Raw genomic sequence first — 23,118 nt, forward strand, 5'->3', positions numbered from 1 at the left:
TTAAGTAAGCTCCATGCCCAGCATGGAGCCCAACACAGGACTTGAACTCAAGACCTTGAGATCAAGACCTGGGCTAAGATCAAGAGTCAGATGCTTTATCGACTGAGCCATCCAATTTCCCCCTCAACCTCTCTTTTAATATCTGTAAGGAGCTTTATGAACAACCTCTCATCTGCTGGGGTTAAAAATAATGGGAATTATAATATCCAAAAACAATAACAAAAACTACTACAACTGTATTTGGTTTCAAACTGAACAGAAGGAAAAGCTGTTGTTTTCCTTGTGTGGAGGGCAGGCAAGGGGGACTCAGGTTCATCTCAAATCAATGGACAACTCACTTTCTGAGTTTTCAAAGAGCCTCACAAAGGGATAAGGTGGCCTGGTGGATTTGACAGAGGTGCCCCAACTTTGAGAAATGTAAATGTAATTCATACTGCTACTGAAAAAATATGTTCCCCCTTGACTACATATGTTCATAGAAACTTCAGTACCACAAAAAGCCCCTCTCACATATGGGCTAGTCATTGTGTAGGAAACTGAACAAAAGTGATGTGAATCATTTAATCAAATTGTTGACCACATACTATGTGGCAGGCACAGCTGGTAATGCTGGTATCGATCTACCTGTGGCTAGTGAGAATATGAATAATCTTCCCTCATCAGTAGAGCTTCATGACAATCTTCTGGTCCAAGTAGGTCTGAGGAAGTACAGAGTGAGCCAGAGCACCAGAGGAGACATGAGGAAGGCTTTTGACAGTTATCTTTGGGGAAGCTGGAAACCATACTTATGTCTTCTTCTCAACTCAATCATCAGTTAGTAAATGTGATTTGAGATGAGATTAGAAGGTGAGGAGAAAGAGTGTTTATGGGGGAAGCCAAAGTTCTCTGAAAGCCCTATAAGGCCTATGGGGTCTGGCCCTTGCCTCCTCCGCAGCCTCACCAAGGAGGGGCTCGGCCAGTTGCCCATCTAGTGCGGCTCTGCCACGTGGCCTCATTGGCTCCTCAGGTGAGTCATGCTTCCTCCTCCTACAGAAGATGTGCACAAGCCATTCCCTCCTTCTAGTTAAGATGTTTTTCCCTTACCTCTCAGCTTAATCACTGTTTTCTTTAGGGCTGTCTCTTCTCAATTCCCCTCCACCAGGCAGGTCTTCACTGTACCACATGCTTGTCTTTTGAAGCACTTACCAACATAATTGTGTATCTCTAGGATTCGTTAATGGACATATCTCCATTCTAGCAGGGTTATAAGCTATAAATTCCACAAGGGCAGGAATATTCCTTTTAAAAAGTCCATCATTCCATCTCTAGCACCTACCAAAGGCCCTGGCATTGAGTAGGAGTTAAAAAAAATAACAAAAGGATGGAATGGACGATGGCAAATGAGAGTCTGGAGAAATCTGGATCTGGAAAAGCCTGTGGCATTTTTAGACCCATTCTAGAAAAATATGATATAGGATTACGGCTATTATTACTACCACTGTCACTACCAGTACTGTTACTACAAGCACCAGGGTTGGTAGTGGTACTGTCTGATACTCAGGAAGCACTTCCCACTATAAAACCAGGCAGGGCGCCAGGCCGCTTAGCTACCCTAATAGCACTCTAGAGTAAGAAAAATTCCATTAATATATTGTAGATGAGGAAACCAAGCCTCTGAAAATTTAAGCAACTTGCCTAAGGCCACCCAGCTGGTACGGGAAAACTAGAATTTCTACCAGCCACCTGAGTTCCAAGCCCGAACCCTAGACCAAGATGGTCTCTAACTCTCTACCATATTCCACCCAAGTCTTACAGAGAATTCAAGGGATTTTTAATCTCTGGACATTCCAACTGGGTAAATAAAGCTATTGCCACTCGACAGTGATGGAAGCCAAGAGGTTAATCGACTTACTGTGTTTGCTACAAAGGGAAATTTGAAATATCAGCAGAAAAAAAAAATCAATATGGCTTCAAACTGCCGCAAATTAAAAACAGATCGCAGCCTTTTTACAAAAATATGACTACACTTCAGCATAAAGTCATTTAAAAATAACTGTTTCCAGACGCCATATGGGTTACGTACCAGTTTCATATGATTAGTATAATTTTTGAAGGAAGTTGTTATCAGAACCACAAAGTCGAAAAACCATTTTCAACCAAACCACAGGAAATATTCGAAGGTAAAAATCTTAATGAAAAAACAAATGTGGAAGGTAAGACAACTGGTCACGAGAAAACCTGCAAAGAAGTTCTCAATTCCGGCACACGGGGGAAATCTGGATTTCAAGAAAGCGTGTACAGAACGGGGACTGGCTTATTCCGTAAACCAAAGTCACACATGAGGTGAATTCCAAAAACATTAGTGTTTGCAGAGATCCCGGCTTTGTCCTCTAAACAGGTGCCAAACTGCATGGCAGTTTAAGATACTCCTGTTCTTCCAACTCTGATACTGTTAATTCCACAAGTGGAATAAAGAAGAAAGAAAGAGTTTCAGAATCTGTTTTAGACAGCGAAAAAAAGAAAAATCAACCACATGGAAAGGAGGAACTGTGCATTTATGTCTCTCCAGGTGGAGAAAGAGAAATGGGCAGGATCCTCATTTTTCCAATTTTCCCCAAAATAAAAAAATCCCCAGGAAATGCTGGTATTTAACGTAGAGGTGGCCACATATTGATAATACAGAGATGTGCTTTGTCTACACGGAGCATCTTACAAAAGAGTTGAGTAAGTTGCCTACATTACACATGGGAAGATTTCACATCCAAGATGCGTGGCTTGTCTAGAGAACTGAGAGAAGCTGCTGGGCAGCCCGGTTTGCTGCACACTCTTCCATGCCCTCCAAGTGCATCACGCATCAAGACTGTGTTACTTATTTGCATATCCTGCCCAGTGCTAGCATTTGCATTTGGGACACCAGGTATAAAGAACAATAATGGTGGTCACTGGCCGTGCGTCCCAGCCAGCCAATCGTCCCAGCCGCGCCTCGGGCCAAGGTTTCAACAGACCTCACCAAAATGCCATCTCAAATGGAACATGCCATGGAAACCATGATGTTCACATTTCACAAGTTTGCTGGGGATAAAGGCTCCTTAACAAAGGAGGACCTGAGAGTACTCATGGAAAAGGAGTTCCCTGGATTTTCGGAAAATCAAAAAGACCCTCTGGCCATGGACAAAATAATGAAGGACCTGGACCAGTGCCGAGACGGCAAAGTGGGCTTCCAGAGCTTCTTCTTGCTAATTGCTGGGCTCACCATCGCATGCAATGACTATTTTGTAATACACATGAAGCAGAAGGGAAAGAAGTAGGCAACATGAGCAACACTCCCGCCCGCCCAAGGAGAGTTCTCCCGAAGGGTCTCTAGGAATCTGTCCCACAGCTTCCCCCTGTATAAAGGATTCCATGAGCAGATCGGGACCCTCAGAAAATGAACAAATAAAATCCAACCCCCATCTGAGAAGCAGAGAAAGAAAAGTCAGATAAGCTTTTGATTTTTATATTGCTTGCACCCTCTTACCCTAAATAAACAAATTCCTTCTTCCAAAAAAACAAAACAAAAAAAAGAACAATAATGGTAAGAACAGGGAAGAAGCAGTGAAAAGATTAGCAGGAAACCATGGGCGGCATATCACATATTCCAAGGAAATGGAGGTCCGTCATGAAGATTGTCCAATATGTTTAAAAGGTCAGATAATCTAAGGGCGGAGAGCCATGGACCAGTTTCAGGAACAAGGAGGATGTGAGAACTAACTTTGGTCGCAACCATTTTAAGGCATTTATCTAAGCTTGGTTTCCCAGCCTCTGCACTTTTGACACTCTGGGCAAGTCTGTGCTGGGGTGTGTCCTGGGCATTGTAGGACTTTAGTAGCCCCTGTGCCCTCAGCCGGCTCCATGCCAGCAGCATCCCCCTCCTCCTCGACACCGGGACAACCAAAAATGTCTCCAGACAGTGCCAAACGTCCCCTGGGGGGCAAAATCATCCATGGCTCAGAACTCCTGTTCTAGGTGGAAAACAGATGGAAAAGGGCCAAGAAGTGACGGATCGAGACCCAGAGAGGGAGAATTGAAAATCTCTATCTAGAAGTTTGGGTCTGATGAGGAAAAAAGTCATAGGATGATTGCTGCAGGAAGATGCTGAGTGTATAAAAAGAGCCTCTCTGTTTACGTACGTATATGGAAACAGAGATGCCATGACCCCAGCATCCTGACCTGGCCAGCAGCTCTCCTGGGCTAGAAGCCACCACTCTCACTGGGAAAGCACCTTCTACCTCATTTTTGTTCCATGTGGGTCCCGTGTCACCTGGACCTGCCACAAGCTCTGGGGGCCGCCACTCTGCTTGGGTTTAGCAATAAGGCCATTTCCATCCCAACGAGGAGAGCCAGCCCTGCGCCCTTGGCGGGATCTCATGTGAACGAGTCTGGCTTTAGTATGAGATCATTAAACTGGGGGAGGAGTAGCACCTGCTTGTGGCCATCCTTGCTGCCACTTGGGAAAACGGAGACACCCAAGAAACGGAGAGAGGCCAGGTCCTGGGGACCTCATTTAGCACCTGAATCCAGCAGAGCCCAAGCCAGCTTTCCTGTTCCACTTAAATCAGGAGAGTCAAGCTTTTTGCTCTTGAAATGAGAGCTTCAGGGAAGCCAGAGGGGTCTTAAGTCTTTACGCGTTTTCTTTCCCAAAGGAAGATAAAACTAAGTGATGTCTGTTGTTTCCTCTAATTCTCAGTAAGATACTCTACCCCTTGCTGGTGTTCGGATGCTGGGAAGCTGCTTAATCTCTCTGACCTGCTGCTGCTTCAACCATGAAATGGTGGAGATGGTACCATACACTCCTAGAGCCATCTGGGGCTGAAAGTGAGATGATGCTGTCAGGCCCAAAGTGTAGTGCCTCGGTTATACCAAGCACTTCTTACCTAATACATGACCATAATCACTATTCAGTGTGTAACCATGACTTAATGACCACCACCACTAATTATAACTGTAATCAGCCTGAGTAATACTGTCACTTATAGAAATTACAGATAACCTCGCCATCTACAATCTAGAAGCCCACGTGCATCTGTCTCGAAGAAGAGAGTGGCTCATATGAACACGTGACCAGCTCATCTGTCTTTAAAATAAGCAAAAAGACTTTCTATTAGCAAGAAGTAGCTGGTGGCACTGGTTAGAGTGAAGCGATGCCCACAGATCTCTCCAATAAGCTGATAAAGTTTAAAATGGAACTTCCGACCCTCTGATTCAGGTCCTCCTAGGAGTCCTCCCTTACAACCCCCTCTAATTTCAGCCCCAACTGCAATGAGCAGTTCAAGGTGGGCTCAGACTTTTATCCAGCTGGCCACACCCCACCTCAAGTCAGCACTGTCTTTGCCTACCTGCCCTGTGCCCTTCTTCTACATCAGAGCCCGCTCAGCCTCTAGCACTGAGGATGGAGTGAGTGAAGACCCCCGGGGCAACTCTCAACTAATGGAGGATGGGACTCCATGAAAGTCACTCTTCAGGGGGAGTTACAGAAGGTATTCCTATGGTTCTTGAGAGATCTTGGCAGAACTGAGCTCACTGTGCTCCCAGATGAATCTTCTAGAAAGCACCCCTATACTGTTGTTTTTCCTTATCACATTCTCTCTCTTCTCTCACTTCTGCTTCCTGGGATCACCTCCCAAATAAACCACCTGCACCTAAATCCTTGTCTCGGTTTCTGCTTTGGGAAAAACCAAATAAAGACAGAGCCAAGGCCCAATAACCCTTGATAATAACAGCAAACATGTTTCCTATGTACCAGATGCCACATCCAGAGCTTTACTTGAATTCATTCTTCAGTCCTTTGAAGTCCATGATATTACTGACCCTGCCTTAGAGGTATGGAAATTGAGGCACAGAGCGTTCAAGAAAATTGCCATCAAACAGTGGCTCTGGTCTCGTTCCAGAGCTTTAATCACTGTGCACATTGTCCTCATCAGACACGAGAACTCACAAGCCCAGCCTCCTTCTAGAATAATTGAAAGAAAAAAAAAAAAAAACACAGGCATAGAAGAACTTCAGTTATATAATGAGATACTCAGTTTCCTAAATTTCCTGTTACAGCACAAAATATGGCCCCCTGTTTTCTTCCCACCCAAAGAAAGGGCTATTCCACTGAGAGATGCCCAGTCCCCCACGTCTGATCACTCTTGCCCTCTTCCTGGAGGGAAAGCACCAGCAGTTTTCCTTATCCTGACAATTTTGGGGACACCTTTCTAAACACAGGGACTAACACAGAGGGTGCCCTTCCAGGTTCCCTCGGATCCCCGTTGTGTGTCCAGGAGCACTGGAGCATGGGGAGCGAGAATGGAGCCCACTTTTGAGTGCTGGCTGAATTACTACTGGGCCTTTAAACTCGGAGAGTACATTTTAAGTCCCAGATTTAAGCAGGATGTAAACAACTTTAAAAATCATCTTTAAGAGAATGTTTATGTGCCTTCTTACCCCCTTGAAATACGAACCTGCATTTGACCAAAATGGATAATCAGTCTCAAGACTAACAATAGAAAATGCATTTTTACAAAACAAAGAAAGTCAGGCTGGATTAGCACTGTTGGCCCCCCAAAAAACCAAGGTTTGAGCTTCCAGTTCTTAGTCTTACAAAATTATTCTAACTAACTTTCTGCAGTTTTAAGAGATGCCTGGCTCAAGACCAAGCCCTGAATTCTTTACCTCTTCATTTGGCTTTTTCATGGGAAATGTCCCAGGATGTCACAAAAATAGAATCTTTAGCAAGTACACGTGAAGCAATCACTGGGCCACAATCACATGGTGATACATTAGTAATAATTATTATTTTTAGCATCATCATTACTATAAATTTATAAATTATAACAAAGCTACTATGTGAACCGCTTCTCCTGTGCCAAGCACTGCTTAAACCTCTCTATGTGCATTAGCCCCATTTTATTTTCAACGGGACTATGAGATAGGTGGTAATAACGTCAACTTTATAGTGAACACAACTGATGCACCAAGAGGCTAAGTAACTTGCCTGAGATCACGGAGATGGTAAGAGGAAAGCCCACTAATTTGTCATCAAGAAGGTGCTGGTGCCATGAAGAGGCGTGCTAATAAACGAAGTTGCTGGGCTAAGATGTGACATGACTGTCAATAATCATGGCAAGCATTTATTGAGAAAGTTTTCCTTGAGTCCCTTCACTTAATCCATTTAGTGATACCTGGATGTAAGGAGTATTTTATCCCCATTTAGAAATGAAGGTTTAAGTGATTTCCCCATTGCCACAATGCTATCAAATGGCAGAGCCAGGATTTGAACTTAAGATTCTTGTCTACGCTCAGAGTCCGTGCTTTCAACCCACTACCTCACACTGTGGTGTGACTGAGAAGGCTGGGAAATAGGGGACTTTGGGAGGTATTAGGGACCGATATGGTTAGAAGTCAAGAGTCCCCTTGTTTCTGGTTATCCAGGTCCCCCTGAGTGGAATACAGCCTGTTGCTGTGTCAGTGTCAGAACAACGTGTAAATGCTCTTCATGTCTCAGCAGGAGGGAAAGAGTCATTCATTCCATTCAAAATAGAGATGGAGGCGTACTTGTAGGTCCGGTATTGCGAGCAAAATCAGACCTCACAGTTCTTGAGGTCTAGTGGAAGAGATAAACAATGACCACACAATCACACAATTAAGTGTGCAATTACCAAAGGAGAGATGTAATCAGCAAGGAAGAGACACAGTGCTTTGAGAGTGTAAAACAGAGAAACCCAACGAACCCAACTTGGGAAGAGGGTGAGGGCTTTCCTAAGAAAGTGACCTTGGAACAGAGATCTGAGGGACAACGGGAGTTCTATTTGGGACACACTCTCCTCAGGGTGGGGCCTCTGAAAATTCTACAGATGTGGTTCTTGTGAATCCAAAGCCTTGACCTTTAAGAATAGAGTGGCCTCCCGTTCTCTGCGGGGCAGGTACGTTCCCAGACCCCCAGTGGATGCCTGAAACCACGTACAGTACCGAACCCTACACAGACCTTGTTTTTTTCCTATATGTTCCCACCTATGATAAACTTTAATTTATAAATGACGCATAGCAAGAGATTAACAATAACTAATAATGAAACAAAACAATTTTAACAATAGGTGTGATAAAAGTGAGGTGAATGTACTCGCTTGTGATGACGGGAGGTGACACAGTGCCTACGGGATGAGAGGATGATGACGTAGCATTAGGCCACTACTCACCTTCTGACATGACGTCAGAAGGACACCTAGGGGCTTCTAGACCACAGGTGACCGTGGGTAACTGAAGCCCTGAAGAATAAATCTGCCGATACGCGGGGACAACTGTACTGTGTCTCCCAGCAGGAGGAGGAGGAAGCAAATTCATTCATTCATTGTGAACGAATGAATCAAAATCTTGAACTGATTCTGCACTGCTGCTACAATGATCATAAAACTCCATGGACAATGGATGCACGCCTGCGACCAAAGATAAGGGGGTGCTTCTTGGAGAGACAAGAAAATAGATTTGGGGGAGAACTTCTCAGGACCACAAAAAGCTACATTTCAGAAGAAAGAAGTGTGAGCCTCAGCTCCAACCCACTCTATTATCATTGGACTCCGGGCTCCTCTGTCAGTTAATAACCTAGCCAGTGACAGTCATAAATGATAAGAAAGGATACAGTCGTGGAAAATGCACTTGTAAACTGCATGGCTAAATCCTGTTTAAAAATCCACATGGAAAAAAGTAAACATACTTCGACTCTCAAATACTTGGTAGCTGGGTGAGTTAATACAGCTAGGGCTTTTTGTTTGTTTGTTCTATTTGCTTGATTGTCCTCAAAGCCCAGTCCAGGTCATCCTGCCCGTCTGCTTTTCTGAAGTATTTCTTACACAGTCTACTCCGCGATTCCTTCATCTAATGTAACTGATTCCATGCCAGGTTCTGAAACTGCAAAGATTACGATCTGGTCTCTTTCTTCAAGGAGTTACCTATCTTGTGCGGATGATGGCCAAGAAAATAGGTGATTGCAACACTGCATGATGGCAAAGGAAAGCCCCGGGAGCACAAAGCAGGGGCCCTTTACTCTGTGTGGGAGCATCAGAGATTTCTCAGTGAAGAAGATATCTGAACAACATCTTAATGAAAGAACAAGGCCCGAGCCTCCAGAAAAATATTTTTAGCACTGCTGTTAATTGCCCCAGCCATTGGTAAGGAAAAAAATTTCGAGTGATTTCGGGTCAGTCAGCTCTGACCAAAAGTGACACTGAAATCCAGACCAGGGCAATACAAGAGAATTCATGTAAGACTTTGTCTTGAAGAAACACTTGGCCGCCCCATGCTGGGACTGGGGGGAGAAAAATCTAGACACCTCACCGGTGTGTTGGCAGCTAAGTCCAAATTCATGTCCAGACAAGCAGCCCTTGGTCAAATGCATCCCCAGTTTTTCAATCCTGAACGAAAACCAGACTGAAACAATAGAATTCTTTCTGCTATCTTGAGCACCTCCCCGACCCACCACGGAGACCATCTTGTGATGTCCAATTCCGAGTCCGGCATGGCCCTGACTTCACTCAACAAGAGAACAGATTTGAGGTTCTAAATGAGCAGAATGACTACAGTCAGACTTAAGCTCCAACTAATACTGAAGAATACTGCCTAGGAAATGAGCACTTCCGGCGTGTCTTAAGTACTGCTTTTCATAAACAGGAAAGCAGTCTTCTACAAAGGTTCTTCCTCAGCCTCAACAGATGAGAGAGACCTTGACTGATTAATCTCCTTAACTGGTCTGCTCGGACCGGGTCTGAGATAATGAAATACCATAGACCGATGGCTTAAACAACAGAAATGTATTTTCTCACAGGTCTGGAGGCCGGGGGTCTGAGATCGTGGTGTCACTGAACTCAGTTCCTGGTGAGAGCATTCTCCCTGGCTTGCAGAGAGTTGCCTTTCTGTGGTATCCTCACATGGAGGGGAGAGAGTTCTAGTGTCTTTTCCTCTTCTTACAAGGGCACCATATCAGATTGGAGCCCCACTCTTAGGACCTCATTTAACCTTTATTACCCCCTGGCAGGCCCGACCTCCAAATACAATCCCGTTGGGGTGTAGGGCTCCAACATTTGAATTCAGGGAAGTGGTGGGGGACACAAACATTCAGTCCGTAACACCCTTCTCACTGTTTCTCCTTCTGTAAAATGGTGATGATAATGAACCTCTGTAATGTGTGTATTATAAGACTTAAATGAATAACAAAGTGAAGCACTTGGAACATATTTTTAAAAAAGAAGTAGACATTGTTAGTATCAAGTGAAAGGTGGTATAGTAGAGTGTTTAAAATCTTGCGCCCTGGATCAAGAAAAACATTTTTAAACTAACTAGGTATATGTAGAAGGAATTCTGATAAGGGAATGGAGTATTCACTACCTTCTTAAGCACAACCCTTCATAAAAAATAAAGTGGCATTACAAGCAAAATGATGACACCTCTTTATCCATATGCATGTGGCTTCTTTGTATTTCCATCCCTCACAGTGCCAGCGACGAAACAAGGGTGCAGCAGCAGTTTATGTTAGCTGTTCCCATCATTTCCAATATTTCTTTTCTCTCTTTTCTAGTGCCCTCAATAACTCAATTATTTAACAATAAAGACATAAATCAAGGCTATCTTGCAGTAGACCATTCTTTCCACTGAGAACAACTAAATAAACTTTGTAAGATTTCTACTCCCCCACCCCAAAAAAGAAATCTGTTTGAAGATATTAAATAACTATCTAGACATTCAGGACCAAAAGGGTGGAGATGCCAGAGTGAAGGGAAACACAAGTAAGTGATCTGAGCATGTGACATTATTGTCCCCTCAAGGCGTTCAATGAAGAGCCTGAAAAGCCCAATTTAAAGCAATTGGGAAAAAAAAAAAAAAAAAAAAAAAACACCTAGAAACCTCAGCGTGATTCTTTTGATTCAAACTAGGAAATGTGGACACTTATGTTTGGTGCTACCAAATTATCTAGGACTAGAAGGGCCAACATCTCGTACAGAAGTGAAGCCCATCGTCTGAAATGCTTATCTCTTTGAGGAACATGCTACTTCAAAAATGGTGCTGATCCAGGGAAGCCAAGCAGAAAAGTGACAACCCCAAATTCGGAGCAGCCAAACCAACGCCTTGGCAGTTTCAAGGGGAGATAATAAGAAAACTGACCAAGGAAGAAGAAACACTGGTGAACACCTCCAGTCTGCACCTGAGACACTGGGAGGGATATTTCTCGGAAGTACAGGAAAATGAGAAATAGACCACATTTTACAAAGCCTGAAGTTCAGCCTCAAAACAGCTCTCTGGATTAAACTGATCTACCCGATAGAATCCACTCTCACCTAACTGCCTCAAGAAGCTAAAGGTTTATCTAGAATCTAATTTTTCATACATAATGTTCATGATTTAATGAAAATCATGAGACATGACAAGAAACAGGCCCAAAGAGGGATGAGGCAAATACTGGTGGTGTTGGCCATAGATGTTAAGGACTTGTAATTAACATGCTTGGAAAAATAAGTAACAACTGAGAAAATTCATTAGGAATTGGGACAGTGAGAAATTTCACTAGGAAAATAAAAAAAATTTATTTTAACATTCATATTTTAGAATGGAAGTTATAACCACTGAAATTAGGAATTCAGATGGATTTGGGGCACCTGGGTGGCTCAGTTGGTAAAGCGCCTGCCTTCAGCTCGGGTCATGACCCCAGAATCCCAGGATTGAGCCCCGTATTGGGCTCTGAGCTCAGCCGGGAGTCTGCTTCTTCCTCTCCCTCTGCTCCTTCCCCCACTCATGTTTGTTCTCTCTCTCTTTCTCTCTTTCACTCTCGCTCACTCTCTCTCAAATAAGTAAACTTTTATTAAACAATCTTCAAAAAAAAAGATTTCAGATGGATTTAACAAAAATTCAAACACAGCTAAAGGGGGAATTGATATCTTTGAAAAACAGGTAAGTAGAAAATGTGTAACATACATGTTACTGGTTATCTGAAAATATGTGTATAACACACATGCAATTAGGGTCTTAGAAGAGGTGAGACAGCGTAAGACAGATGAACTATCTGAAAAGGATAATGGCCACAAGAACTTTCCAAGATTTGAATGACTTCAAGCCACATATCCAAGAAGCACTACAAGCCCCCCCAAAATTTATTTATTAATTTATTTTTAAGTAGTCTCCATGCCCAGCATGGAGCCGGGTGCGGGGCCCGAACTCATGACCTCTCAGAACAAGACCTGGGCTGAGATTAAGAGTCAGACGCTTAACCGACTGAGCCACCTAGGTGCCCCCCCAAGAAGTTTAAATAAAAAAAGAAAAATGTACCTAGGCACATCATAGTACTACAATGAAAACCAAAGGTGTTAAAAATTCTTTTAAAATCCAGAGGGAGTTCTTTTTAAGTTATATTACCTTAAAAGGAACAACAGCAAGAACGGCAATGGGCCACTTGACAAAGGATGGGAGCCAGGAGGCAAGAATTATCATCTTTAAGGAGCTAAAGGCTGACTTAGAATTCTAAACCTAATGAAGAGGAAGAAAAATTAAGGATATGTGCAAACAAATGAACACTGAGAGAAGTGTTAGTCACCATCAGATGTATATGGAATATTAATGAGATTTCTTCAGGCAGAATATGGATAAATGAATGCACATTCCTACCTGCCCACCCACACATATTATTTAGTCCCAGATGGAAGAATGAAAATAAAAGAGAATGAATAACAATGAAGGGAACATGGGGAAATCTAAATAAATATGAATTCTGTAAGCAATAGTGATATCTTGGATTTAAATATAAAATTAAAATATGTGGCAATAATAACCTAACAAGGTGAGAGGAGGTGAATTTCAAATGTCTTATCTTTATGACACTGTAGTCGAAGTGGTAATGGTATTCATTTTTGTTAGACTCCAGCAGATCAAAAACAAATGGGTACTAAGTTTAATACCAAAACATGTAAGCAATCATACTAAGAGTATATGGATAAAACACGACATTTAAAATGCAAAGAATCAAAGCGTGGATTTTCAAAACTCCACTATGGGCTGTTTATAAATGACTCACCTTAAAATTAAAGATAAAAGGTTGCAAGTGAAAAGATGGAACCGAGTTACACCACGAAAACATCAACCAAGAAATACACTGTTACTATAGTAATCAAAGCCAAACGTAAGGCAAGAAACATTACTAGAGGTAAAGGCAAGACACTGCATATTTTAAATGGGGATAATTGACCAGAAAGAGAAAATGAAAACTAGCAAAAAAAAAAAAAAATAGACTTTGCAATCATAATGGGAGACTTTAACATACATCTCTCAAAAGCTAATGGATCATGCAGACAGAAAAATCATCAAAGACAAAAATAGACTGAACAGCACAATTGATGTACTTGACAACATTGATGTTTAGTACACTGTACACACAAGGACTCAATTCACCTTCATTTCAAGGGCTTATGGAATATTTATCTTCACCCTAAATATGACCACATTCTAGGCCATGAACAAGACTCAACATATTTCAAAGGGTGGAAAAGTGGATGGGTGTTCTCTCAGCACTGTGAAATTAAGCTAGAAATCAAAACCAAAAAGATAACCCCAAATGGCTGCAAATTAACCAAATCACTTCTAAATAATCCTTGAGTTGAAAAAGATATTCAAAGGGAAATTACAAAATATTTTTCATAAAGATTTCACATAGTAAAACTTGTGATATGCAGCTAAAGTAATGCTTATATAGAAATGTTTAGACTTAAAAGCATATACATTAGAAAAGACAAAAGGTTGAAAAGCAATGAGCTAAGATTCTATATAAAAAATAAAGAAATAACAAATTAAACCCAAGGAAAAGTGGCAGGGGAAAACAAAAAACCAAAACAGTTTTCAATTCATTTTATGAAGCCAGCCTAACTTCAATACCCAAACTTGATAAGGATGTAGTAAGAGAACAAAATTACAGACCAATTTTTCTCAGAACCGTGCATGGGTAAACCTAAACAAATACATGCAAATCAAACCCAGCAATCACTAAAAGTAATAGTACATCATGGCCAAATAAGATTTATTCCAGAAAGGCAAGGTTGGCTTAACATCTGAAAAAAAAATCAGTCAATATACTTAATGGGAAAAAAAAAGTAAAAAAAATCATATGTCCTCAATAGATGAAGAATTTTTAATAAAATTTATTAGCAAACTACAAATATAAGAGAATGTTACCAATCTGATGAAGTGTATCCACAAAGAAACCTACAGCTAACATCATAATGATAAAAGAGTAAAATATTGCCCCCAAGTTCAGAACTGAAACAAAGATGTTTAATATTATCACGTCTATTCCTCACCATACTTAAGGTCCTTGACTTTGCAAGAGTCCAAAAAAAAAATTAATAAAGATTGGGGGAGGGGAACTGTCACTATTCACAGAAGATATGATTATACATAGAAGCATCAAAAGAATTTATAAGTAAATTTCTAAAATTGATAATGAAGAATTTCCAGATGAAAGTCTACATACAAAAATAAATTTCATTTCTCCATAACAGCAGCAAAAATTTAGAAAACAAAGACAATCATTTCATTTTAAGTAGCATCAAAAACGTCAGTCAAGAAAATCTAGCAAAGGATAAGCAAGATCTCAATAATGAAAACGACAAAACAGGAAATAATGTAAAGACTTGCAAATGAGATATACCATATTTATGCATCAAAAATACTATTGTAAAGATTAACCTATAAGTTCAACGAAATCCAAGTAAATATCCCAGCAGCATTTTGGTAGGAATTAGCAAAGTGATCCTAAAAGGCATATGAAAATGTAAACCCCGTATAGTCAAGACAGTCTTGAATTACAAAGATGAAGGACTTAGACTACTTGCCATCAAGATCTATGATAAAGCTACAGTAATTAACAAAAGTGTGGTATTAGAACAAAGAGTTTTTAAAATGGAATAAAATAGAGAAATCAGGAATAGACCAATAATACATACAGCATCACCTGATTCATGACAAAGATAACACTGCAATGCAGTATGCTTAGAACAATCATCTTTGAAATAAATGGTGCTGTATCCACTGGATATCCACTTGGAGAAAAAAGTTATCTTGACCAACTCCTCACATCATTCACAAAAATGCATTCCAAGTAGATTGTAGGCTACTCATGAAGGTACATAAATCCATAAAGCTTCTAGAATTTTACATTGAAAAAATATCTTTATGATCTTGGGTATAGGAAAGGGTTTTGGTATAGGATGCTGAAGACTGATGAACTGGGAGACATTAAAGTGTCCGTTAAACAGGCGGAAAATCCCTCAACCTCTTTAGTCATCAGGGGAATGCAAAATCTCAATGATACACTATGTATACTCCATATTTGTGAAAATGAAGGCAAAAATTTCCAAGTGTTGGCAAGGATAAGGAACAAGTGAAAGTGCTTGTAAGAATGTAGATTGGTAGAACTACTTTGAAAACAAATTGGTAGGACCAATTTGCATGTGCCTTACAACCCAGAAACTCCATTTCTAGAAACCCTAAGAAATGAGAACATCTTTGAACCATAAGACCTGCAAAAGAATATTCACAGCAGCATTATTGGTAACTGCCCAAAGCCAGGGACAGTCCAATATCCATCCACAATAGAATGGATAAAGTGTAGCACTTCGTGCAATGGGATGCTTTGGAGCAATAAAAATGGATCAACTATAGTTATATCCAAACATGCTGCTGAACAGAAGCAGCTAGTAACTAAGAGCGTTCTTTGCATTGAGGCAAAGTTCAAAAACAGGCAAAACTAATCTTCAGTAATTGAAGCCAAAAATAACAGTTATGTTTGGGAGTGAGGCATTTAGGAACTGAGAAAGCTTGAGCAGGGCTCTGGGGGTGTAGGAGATATTCTATACTCTGATCAAGTTGGCTGTTACATGAATGTGGCCACTTCATAACAAATAAATGAGCTCTCTACTCAGTCCTCCTGCATCTTTCCATATTTATACTATTTCAATTGATTTTTTTTAAAGCAGAAATCCCAACATTCTTGAAGGGAGAGAGGTGATATGCAAGATTTCAGAAGCACCTTGTGAGCTGAGGGGCCGCATGTTAGTTAAAAAAAAAACAAAAAACAAAAAAACTCTAGACCAAAGCTACATCCATGGCCAGCAGCCCTGTCCTGCTGAGACAGACACTGAAGAAAGCAGAGATAAGAAACTTACATTAGAGTCAAAAGTAGCATTTAACGGGGGACTGGCTTATTCCACAGAGAGTAACAAAAAATTGTTGACCTAAGCTGATATGACAGGATAAATAGTACCACAGACATTCCACTCTCAGTAGCTGACTCAACAGTGGAGGCTGACAGATTTACAATGGAGAACTGAATCCTCAGATCAAAATCCATGTGCTCTGTTTGGGGCTTGATGACCTACAGTATACACTGAAACCCTTAAATCAACAGGTTATGGCATTTATGTTCACGTACTCTGACAGGTCTGCTTCGTCAAACAAGCCTTGTCTTGAATCTGGGCTCAGCTCAACGCTGGACTATCAAAAGCAAGCATTTGCTAACACGAGAGGGAAAATGCTCCATTTCTGTTCAAATACTTAATGGAAATCTTTCTTGTGCTGTTGGGATAAAGAAAAAAAATGGCACCGATGTATAGAGATGTACATAATCTTTAAGACCTCTCCGTGCTAGAAAAGATTTATTTATTCAGTGACTCCAGAACTCCTGCCAACATCACCACAGTAAAATTCTCAATGTTTGTCTGGATTGGCTCTAAGTGGCTCACACAATACAACTTTCTTGAGGGATGACTACACAGACCACACTATATATCCATTAAATATGGATCCTCTATGATAGCATCTTCTAAACCACCTTAACTAAAAGCCAGGTCCAAAACATTAGCATACACACCTCCACACATTTTATAATATGGCTCAGTAAACATACACGTACACACCCACACTGCAGAATTTCACAGAATACTTTTCCTAGATAACAATCGGGTATTGTCTACACTACTCCATTTTATGCTTCTCCGATATTTTCCTTCTACTAACGCTCACTGTAACTGACTAAATGGATTCATGACCCTCTGATCAGTTTCAACCCCGAGTTTGAAAAGGACATTTTATATAAGGAAGCAGAATATTTTTTTTCAAATGTGGGAGTCAGGCTTTTTTCTTTTTTTTAATTTCACAGATTCTCAAAAATTTGATGAACATGGTAATTACTCAAATGTGGATTCTGGGGCGCCTGGGTGGCTCAGTTGGTTGGGCGTCCAACTCTTGATTTGGGCTCAGGTCATGATCTCACAGTCGTCAGATCAAGCCCCACCTCAGGTTCTGCCTGGGACTCTCTCTCTCCCTCTTCCTCTTCCCCTTCTCCTGCTTGTGCGTTCTCCCTCTCTCTCTCTCTCAAAATAAATAAAATCTTTTTTTTTTTAAGTGCAGATTCCAAGGGTCTCAGTCCCAGAGATTATGAGAGTTGGAATGGGTCCTAGGAACCTGAACTTCTGTCAAGCACTCCAAACAATGCCTCTGCAAGTACACTAAGAATGACAGTTTGATAAATGCTTCTCTAGTCCCATCCCTTCATTTTCAGTTGAGGAAACTGGGGCCCAGATAAGTACAAGGTTACAGAATAGCTAGTTAGAGCCTTGGGACTAGCACCAAATCTCCAGGCTCCCAGACCATCTGAGCAGGTAGTCAACCACTTTTCCTCGTTTTAACCTCTGTTGAGAAAGTGAACAATAAAACTGAGTGTTAGCAGGGAAGAAGGCTAATAATGTAAGCGGGCCCTTTGCAGAAATTAACTAGAACCAAATCCAGGACTGAGCACAGGTAGCTGACAACCCTGTCTCCCTTCCAATCAATATGGCAACACAATGTGTTCAGCGAATCTTTCCAAAACCTTCCTTTTGATCATCAAACCTCAGAATGTGGCCAGGAATATAATATTCTGGCCTTTCAGATACTCTCTGTTTAACCAGCAGTTTGGCAAGATCCTCACATCATTTTAAACTGGTTCATTTATTCCAAGTGAAACCCTGATTTTCCTGCAAGGCGCCAATGAAGCGTAAATACCTACTGCCTACCTGTTTTGGGTGATGAGCTGAAGAGGGTGAACAACCGCAAAGATTTATTGTGATGGCAGGTGCTCCTCCAGTATTTGGGGCTCCCAGAGCACACTGGCCATCCCCACCTACCCGACGGCATCCCCATTCACTGACTCTCCTCGTGGCGTGCTCTTCCCCAGCATAGCCACACCATAGCTCCTCTCCATCGTGGGATCTTGGCTCAATCGTCAGTTCATCAGTGAGACCTTTTCTGAGTATCCAACAGGGAGCAGCAAATACCCCCTCGCCAGCCTTTCGTCACTGGCAGGCACTCCTTACCTCCCTCACCCACTGTAGAGCACTGGGACCTTCTGACTTACTTCATATTCACCCATTTGTATGTTTATTGTCTCCTCACGGCACTGTGATATGGGTTTTGCATGAAGAACGTAAGCCTCACCACAACCATAAGAGGTAGGTGATCTTACCCGTATGTTACTGACGAGGAAAACGAGAAACACAAAGAGTTCAAGGTTGCTCAGAGTTTCTCGGCTCACAAGCACAGGTGCCGAGGTTCATGGTGGAGGCAGTAGGAGGCTAACGCCCTTCTTCAGAACTACCAGGCTCGATGCTTCCTGGATGCGTCCTGGTCGGCACTCAGTACACACTTGATAAGTGAGGAAATACACTTGAAGAAATAATACTATTATATTAATATCTAATGTTGAGATGCATATTTGCCTGGATACATATTTCCATATATATATTTCAAGACAGAGAGTGTGAATGAGTGCCAGGTGCTCTGACAGATGCTTGAAATACAATGGTGAGGGGAAAAAATTATAAAGGCAGGGTTCATGCCCTCGTGACACTTGTCATCGAGCGTAGGAGATAGGCATTACTGAAATAATCACATCAGGAAGTGGGAAAGCACAACGTTATGAGAAGAAGAGGTACAAAACCGACTGTGCCCAAAGATGGCAGAAAGACTCCGTGACGCTTCATTTTACGTGTCAACTTGACCGGGCCCAAATATTTAATTAAACATTATTCTGGGTATGTCTTTCTGGGTGTTTCTTGTTGAGAATGAATCAGTAGACTGAATAAAGCAGGTTTCCTTCCCCGGTGTGGGTGGGCATCAGCCAATCCCTCACGGCCTGAACAGAACAAAAAGCTGGAGGAAATGAGAACTTGCTCCCTGCCTCATGGTCTTCAAGCTGGGACACTGGTCTTTTCCTGCCTTCAGACTCAGACGGGAACCACACCTTCAGCTCTCCAGTTCACCAGCTGCAGGTCTTGGGACTTCTCAGCTTCTCCTAATATGTGAGTCAATCCCATAGTTTTATATATATATATATATATATAAATTTATTTATGTGTGTACAAATACAAACACGCACATGTATATATACATATAAAATACACATAATACATAAATATGTTCTTTATTCTATAATTATGAATTAATCATATCTTAATATCTAATATAATATTGGTATAGATACTATTACATATGTATAATATATATAATACACACACACTTGTTTCTGTTTCTCCAGAAACCCTAACACAGCCCCAGGCATGCTCAGTCTACCACCAAGAATGGAGAGGGCAAGGGGCCTCCCCTGAAAAGCACCCGCTGTGGTTTCCCTGGACTGAGGAGGTCTCCTTCCTTTCTTAGCATAAAAGCCACTGGCTCCTCACTTGGAGAAAACTCTCCTCCACTCTTCTGGCCTAAGGAAGGCAGGGCCCAGCAAGAGACTATCACACAAGAGCCGCAGTCCGGCAGCTCTAGCTGCCCAGCTGGGAAGGGCATGGACCACTCATCTGTCGGTTGATCTCTCCTGCCTCTCTGTGGAGTGGCCTGCTTCCATAAGCATGGCCACCGGCAAGGAAAATTCGCTCAGGTATCACCAAGTGAGCAAAAATATAATAAGGTAACTAAATTTTCTGATACATTAAATATGATCCTAAGTCAGATACAATGTATTTTTGACTGTTCACTGATCTGGGTTATTTTTGCCACCCAACCCTTCTTTTAGAGAGAGGAATTTATAATATAGTGTGACATTACCTCTTAATGTCCTGACCCGACCTTGGATCTTTTCAAAACTCTGTTTTGCTCTGGTTTCCACATATGTTAATGAGCAGAACTGCGAAGGTTATTATGAAGATTCGAAAAATGAGAACTAATAAAGAGGTTTCCCCTTAAAAAAAAAGCAGAAGTTATTAAGCTAGCAAGTTTTGATCAAAAATAATTAGAAGAATATCCATATGTAAATTTTGAAATTTTTCAAAACCTAATACTTTCAATTATCTTCAAAAGAAATATTTCACTTTATTTTACATCTGATCTCCACCATCAGAAATGTCCAACTGTCTATGGAACTGTATAATGGCAAAGGGCCTCCAAACCCAAATACCAACCTATATACACCAGAGAGTATTCAAAAGAAAACTGAAGACACTGGGGAAGTACTTTTTGGAAGATACGTAATCATAGCAAACTAGATAAAAAGGGAATCTTTCTTTGCTGCCCATTTCCTTTTACTGTATACATCCCAGGACTTCCGATAGGAGAGGACTAGAGCTATCCTGTCCAGCACGGGCTCTGGTCCTGAGCACTTGGAATGCGGATGGTCTGAACCAAATGTGCAGTAACTGTACAATGCACATTGGATTTTGAAGACTTCCGTGTAAAATAAAAGCAAATGATCTCAATTTTTTTAATGATTATATTTTGAAATAACACTCTCAATCTACTGGATTAATAAAATATACCGACACAGATTTTGCCTGTTTCTTTTTTTTTTTTAAATAAGACTACTAGAAAATTTTAAATGACATATGTTGATTTGTGTTATGTTCTACTGGACAGCATTGTGCCACAGCAAAGAGGAGATGGAATTCCATACGTCATAAAAAAGAAACAGGGCATGGGGGAGGGAAAAACACACACACACACACACACACACACACACACACACACACACACACACACTTCTGTTGTCATTATTTAAAAATAAAAAACCCACTGCCTACTAAAATTAGACTCATTAAAATAAATATCTTCAAAGACGCAAATGAGCTGCATATGAACGTTGGGCAATGTAATCCATCAATAAGCATTCTTGGTTTAGAACATTTCCCCACATGTCATCGTCCAAACAAATCAAAGAAATCAATTAAAAGTGGTTATGGAGTGTGAAGTCATCCTCTAAGCCAACTGTGGAGAGCGGTCTCTCTCCAACTGCTCACTGACAGGCATGGAACATGCTCACTTGGATTTGCTGTGTCAAATCCATCTGCAGTTATTGTCGGCAGGTGGAGAGGTGTGTAATAACAAGACAACTGACAAAGTAGTGAATCAAGAAGATAGATGATGCATCCAAGATGCACGGTCACGAACAATTATTGACAATGGTAGATGTCGTTTTGCTCCGTGCAGTGGGCTCTGCACCCAAGAAATGTCAATTCACAAAGTGTAGGCAAGATGTCACTGCATTTATGCGTTGGCTGGTGCGTGCCGAATGCCCTGTGGCATTATGCTTGCCTGCTTCCCCTGCGAGACCTGGAGGTTCTTTGCAGAAAGTGTCCATAACTTCTACAGTCCTATCACAGTTAGAACTTTTCATTTCAAAGTGACAGAAACTAATGTTAAACTAGATTAACAAGAAAGGGGGATATGTTTCATTAGAGTGAAAGGTCTGAAGTACTTTAATTTTGGGCATCAAGACTGTAATGACTGTTCTTGGGGGACATAAAGGTAGACAGCAACTCTAGACTTATGTTCCATCCACTTTGCTACCCCCAGGTGTCCCAGAATTTTATTTCATTGGCTCTGATCCCGTTACATGCAAATCCCTACCAATCACTGTAGTCAAGGATATCTGATATTCTGACCGGTCACTATGAAAACATGTCACCTCCACCCAAATCCCAAGGACTTGAGGCAGAGGTGGAGAAGGTAGGTTCCCCAAGGAAAACAGCAATGTTTTTACCAAAAGACTGGGGAAACAGGTGCTGGGCAGACAAGAATTCACAGGTGGCCAACTGCTCTCTCTGAATCCCCATAGCTAACCTGCAAATAAGGACAGCTACTGAGTTTTTCCAATGAATGCATGCATGCATGGATGCATAAGAAAAATCCAATTCATGATGCATGCCACACAGAAATGATGTATGTTATTTCTAAATGACCAGGATGTTAATTACATACTATTGAGTGCCTACTATCTGCCAGGGTCCATTCTTGCCACTGTAGACATAGCTGTCAACAGCAGAAATGAAATGCCGCCCTCAGGAAGCTGCTATTCAGGCAGGGAGGGCAGTACATGCAAGAAAATAAAGTCTTTATTATATGAGTGATAAACAGGGTGAAGAAGAAAGCAAGGTAAAGGGATGGCAGGGTGACCAGTGCAGGGAAGAACTTCCTGCAATGATGACATTTACACAGAGAACTGAAGCTATTGTTCGTTGTAGGTGAATATTTGGGGGAAGAGCATCCAAAGAGCGGTCAATGGAATAGGGGCATCTGGGGCCATGAAAGGTGACAGAGGCCAGAAGGGCTGGAGGGCAAGGAGTGCATGATGGCAGAAAAGACAGGAAATGAGGCCAAAAGAGCCTGATCACATAGGGCGTTGCAGGCCGTGGTAAGGAATTTGGATTACAAACTATGAGTCATAGAAAGCCATTTAGCTGCCCGAGGAAAAAAAGGTGAAATAATCTGGCAAGTGTGAGAAGCATAGATTATAGGGACACAGGAGACGAAGGAGAAGCATCAGACTAGAAGCTGCTACAAGAATCCGGGTGAGAGAGGAGAGGGGCGTGCATCACGCTGGTGGCTGGAGAGGGGTTATCAAGTAGTCAGAATTGGGTATATTTCCAAAATACCCAATTCAACTGACCCATGAGCAATGAAATGTACATGGACAGGTGTATAAAATCACCTGCTATTTAGACATCCGCATTTAAACTGCTTGCCCACCATATTCAAAAGTAGTCACTCAACACTTATTGGCGTTCTCATGGTGCTTTATAATATTAATTTTGTTGCACTGTCCTTATGTGTTATATT

The 23,118-nt window shown here is 41.5% G+C and overlaps 1 protein-coding gene and 1 pseudogene across 1 annotated transcript in view; one reads left to right on the forward strand and one right to left on the reverse strand.

Annotated features, from left to right (window-relative positions):
• The window catches only part of ADAMTS18 (ADAM metallopeptidase with thrombospondin type 1 motif 18), a 148,531-nt gene that overhangs the window by 94,833 nt on the left and 30,580 nt on the right, over positions 1-23,118 (reverse strand). The gene's annotated exons all lie outside the window — the stretch shown is intronic.
• On the forward strand, positions 2,925-3,437 carry LOC114201839 (protein S100-A10 pseudogene; annotated as a pseudogene).

Source organism: Eumetopias jubatus, unplaced genomic scaffold, assembly GCF_037043125.1.
Source record: "Eumetopias jubatus isolate StellerSeaLion01/CBP00866 unplaced genomic scaffold, mEumJub1_p1.0 scaffold_10, whole genome shotgun sequence".
Classification (NCBI taxonomy): Eukaryota; Metazoa; Chordata; class Mammalia; order Carnivora; family Otariidae; genus Eumetopias; species Eumetopias jubatus.